Below are 4,991 nucleotides of genomic sequence, written 5' to 3'. Positions count from 1 at the left end.
GCTCTGGAAAGCTCTCCTTCATCGCCTTCAAGCACTCAGCGTAACCCTGATGGAAGAGAGTATTTCTCTCGTCCTCGAGTGCTTGGGACGACTGATATTCCATCACAGTGTCCCTTCATGCGACGGCAAGAGCAGCTTGGGCCTCCACCTTAATATGATTGGCCGTGTTGCAAGTCTCGACAAGTTCCGCACGACATTTATCATATGCCACTTTGGCCTCTTGCAATCGCGAGGCCATCCTGGTTGTCTCGGCTGCAGACTCCTCAAGGGCAACCCTCATCGCCTCTAACTTGGCCTCCTCAGAGGCAGTTCAGCCTCAGCGGATGATAGCCGAGCCTCAGCCTCTTCAGCCTGCCTATTAGCCTTGGCAAGCTCGGCATGGGCCCTCAGCGCGCATGGCACGAACTACATAAGAAAAAGAAAAAAGATCGGCATTAAGAAAACAGAAGCCGAATGAACAAAAGATAGCCATGGTCACGCTCTTACCTCAAGGAACATTATCATCATCTTGGCGAGCATCTGCTCCATGGGGGATTCGAAGATGCCGACGAACTCTTCCTTGACCCCCTGGCGATTCGCCCAAGGGAGAGTCCCTTCGACATGGCGAAGGAAACTCCCTCTCTCTTCATCAGCTGCCTCCCTCCTCAGAGGCGCCTGCTCTGCAACAGGTCCTGGATTGGGGACTACTCGAGGTTCGAGAGGAACCGCCTCCGCCACCTTTGTACCCTCGTCCACGACCTCTATGATGGTCATGTAAGGAGGGGCGGCCTTCCCCTTACTCTTAGAGGACATCTTCTACTTCTTCGAAGCCCAAGGATCTTCCCAAGGAGGGGCTCTAACTTTGGAGGGAGGACAGAGGACAGACTGAGCCTCAAACATCTCTGCATCAGAAATAAGACACAACAGCATGTCAACAAAAGTATCATCAAAAAAGGAAAAGATTCCCAAGTCCAGATCGTTAGCTACAAATCTTACCACGAATCGTACCTGTCAGAGCTACGTCTAAGCCTGATTGAAGAAGACACTCTGGTTGGAGAAGCCTTCTCCAAGATCTTCTCTCTGGGCTCAAAGCTCGGAGATCCTTGATCCGAGCCACCGCACCAGAGCCGAGATTCGGCAGCTATTTGCGAATGAATGAAAAGGGACATGCAGACAGTTTTTTTATATAAAAAAAGCGCGAAAGAAAATAGCCAACTCAAAAGAAAGGAATTGAGGCTTAAGTCACCTGGCTCGGAAAAAGTTCAGGGTACCATTGGCATGATGAGCCCTGGCTCAGCTGTCTCCCAACAACCACAAACCCAAAACCACCTATCTCTCTAGTTTTTGTTGAAGATGGGAGGGTCAGTTATCAGAGCCCCGCCAGTGTTCCGCCAGAAGTAGAAGTAATATCAGCCGTGCTGCTGAGGGTTTGACCGTACTTGATATAGATGGAGGAACTCGTCCACGGTCAACTCGGGCTACTCCATCTCGGCCCACAGAACCGCACAGCTGAACAGATCCCTCCATCTGTTTGGGGTAACTTGCCCCAGGGCCATGCTGAGGCAACTTAGGAGGTGCCGAGCAACCCCCTAAAGTGGAAGACACAGGCTGCACTATATCGCTGCCTGGAAAATTGATACTACCCCAGGAGGGGGCTGGTTGGACATCTCGTTCGGCAGAGTGAGACGTAGGATAACGGAGTCGGGGATGTGATACCTGAACCGGATCTGGACCAAGTCATCCTCGGACAAGGTCGAAGGCACTCGTCCCTTGGACCCTTCCTCGGCCTCGGCCTCGACCTCCTCAGCTTCACCCTCAACAGGAGGGTCAAGCCTACCTGGAGCAGCTTCCAACGTTGTCTCCTGCTTGGGGGACAGATTCAGAGCCCTAACGAGCACTGCTAGCCTGCATCGGAGACTCCAACACTCTCTGTGAACACTGAAATGCAGCATTCGCCACCATCACTGCCAGCAGCGAAGGTGAGTTCAAGGTGGCCCAAAGGCTGCTCGCCCCATTTTCGCCACTGAAAACTCCCTCCTGAGAGCATGCGAAGCCAGACATTGTTGAAATCAAAGGAAAAGGAGGGAGAGAGGGCTCACCGGAGCTAGTGCAGTTGCCGAAAAATGCAGAGAGCAGAGAGCAGAAAAAGCAGGGAAAGTAAAGAGGAAGAAGGAGAACATGCGCGGAATAAAGAGGGAAACCTAGCTAGGGCACCCCTTTTTATAGCCCTGCCACGTGGCCCCTACATTTAAGAGGAAGCTGAACTGGTGCATCTTTGATCGCCCTGGCTCAACACATGGCACCACACCAGGTGTCATTCAAGCCTGCCATTAAGTGCCCTGCCACGCGTCATCCTCCCATTGCCCCACTTTTGAAACGGCAGCTTCACGGCTCACGTGACCTCGAGCGCCAAATTGACACGTGCTCAAGCATGATGGTGTGCTCCGATATACGTGTTGGCCGCCATACCAGCAATAAATGCTGTATAATAAGATCGGTCTAGTCACAATCGGACCCAATTCCAATCTACTCCTCGGCCTCCATAGGTTGGCACAAGGAGTAGGGAGCTCATTGTTAGGGGGAAAAACTGATAAGTCGATAAGTCGGCTTATGGAATGGATCAATTCTGCTGACATGGTCGGGACCCCTTAGGCGCCGAGCCTAACCGAGGCCCACATGTCTAGCGAGCCAAGAGGCGAGGCCTCCAAGGAGACCGATGCAGCCTTAGGGACACTCAAAGAGCCCCTCAGTGGCCACATAATGCTGACCTAATCCATAGGTCATTTATAGATTGGATATGAACTGATCATACCTTGACCCGACCCTAGTCCGACCTAATTTTTAGGTCGGCCACGGGGCAATCTTTGGTCAGCAAGTAGGTCGATTACGGATCGACCGTACCTCAGCCAATTAAGGGACGGCCACCATCGGTTGACCATAATATGGCCGACGCACGAATAGGCTGGCACAAGCTTTCCAGATATAGCCAACATTACAGAAACAATCGACGGACGAGTGAGGTGAATCCTGATTTGTCGAACCGAGCAACGCTAGTCCCCAACTAGGTACTCACCACCATGTCCAACTGAGAGCTGAGCCAAGGACTTGGCTTGATCTTGAAGTTCTGTTTTCCGAGATCTTCGAAAGACAGCCTCCGATCCCGAAAATCTAGGAGATCTAAAATCTTGGGATCATCTTGGATAACGATCAATCCCCTCCAGGGAAGGATCCCGAAACCACGGGATCATATCTCCTCTATAAATAGGAGACGCCTAAAGGTGAAAGGCATGCACAAATTCTCACCCCAAAACCATTACCAAACAGTTAGACCCAGATTTCAGGCCTGACTTTGGCATCGGAGGGTCCCCTCCATTAGCCAGGGTATCCTTTGCCCTCTTCTTGTGTAGATGTTCGAGAGTAGCAAAGGGGGTGAGCCAGTAACTGCATCAATAGCAAATATAAGGCTTCCTACCACTGATGAATATGATAATTGAGATATATTTGCCTTCTTCACTTCTGTGTTAGAACATTAATTTAAAGATAGGTTGCACCCAATAAGAAGTGAAATACTGACTAGATTAAAATCCTTCACTCTTCCAACATATCACTTCTAAGTTAGTTAGACTTTTATGCTCTTTTTGTTTTAAGTACAATCATCCAAGAGTTTAATTAACAATGCCCAAATCTTTCATATCAAAATTTTTAGCCAAATAAATTTTTAATGCTACAATAGTATCTTTACTAATACTTAAATCCAACATGCCATCCAATAATACGTGAACTTCACCACGTGTGTAGGAAGTATGTTTTAGTGAGGAAGGCACCGTGGAACTTATCCATTAAATAAAATAGAAAGTTGATCACATAAGTTACATCTCTATCCCACATGCTCCTTTACAATATGCACCGTGATACCATGGATAAAAGAAGTATCTTCTTTTAATTCCCCACTAATTTTTTGTCTTTCATTAATGGATTAATATCATCATTATTATCTTATTACCAATTGAAGTGTGGTTGCTCACCCTCAGAGTCCATGCATATGCATGACCTGGACTTACGAGGTGAACTAACCCTTAGACCAAAGTTTACAGTGTGGTGTGAAGCCAGTACACATGGCCTGATACAAAACCGGTTTCATTAACGAATAATTCACTTGTATGGGCCTGATATGGCGGATATGACCTGGTTTCAGTGATTATCGATAAAGCGGAACGAGATTTTCAATCTTTGTCCCGCACGCGACTGGAGCGTTGCAGGTCGACCGGCAAGCACAGGTGTATGACATCTAGGCTTTCCATAATTAGGTGGGACACACTGCTTATGCACGAAACAAATTTACAACTAAAACACTCTTTCCTAGCCCCACGTATGTTTTGTACACTGTGGCCCACAATGGGAATCACGCCAAAAGATCTAAACGGCTTAGGTGCCACTAGCTACAGCTGCGGCACCCATTCTCTCTACATTAAAACTATTATTGTAGCATGTAAGTGTATCATTGAGTTATCTGAAGCACAAAGGGTACTATTGTTTCAATTCGCATTTGGAGAGGTGTGAAGTTTCGCATGCTTACTATTGTTTCAGTTCCAATTTCTGGAATTCTAAAAGAGAAATGATCCGAAACTGCAACTTGGGCAATTGCGAGGCCTAGTCTGATGGATGAATAGGTAAATGATGTAGAGTAGGTCGTGGACACTTTCATGTTCAAGATGGACCAGAGAAGGCCAGATAGGAGGCAGAAGTCATCAAGACCCTAAAAACCTTAAAACAAGCATATCTTACAAACCGGAATGAGTTACTCGTTGTACCATATATCTATGATTCTAGGGTAGTACGAGCTACTTTAGCTAACTAACCTGGTTATGCTGTGTTGCCTATGTTGAATTTCTGAGATTCCATCATATCAATAGTCAAATTTCATGTTTATTTTCATTTTTACTATTTTTTATTAAGTTTTGGTTTGATCGTAACTCTTCATCCGTTGGGCTTTAGGAGTTGCATCCAACGTG

The sequence above is a fragment of the Magnolia sinica genome, chromosome 2 (genome assembly GCF_029962835.1).
Source record: "Magnolia sinica isolate HGM2019 chromosome 2, MsV1, whole genome shotgun sequence".
Taxonomy (NCBI): domain Eukaryota; kingdom Viridiplantae; phylum Streptophyta; class Magnoliopsida; order Magnoliales; family Magnoliaceae; genus Magnolia; species Magnolia sinica.
Note: the sequence above shows the minus strand (reverse complement) of the source record.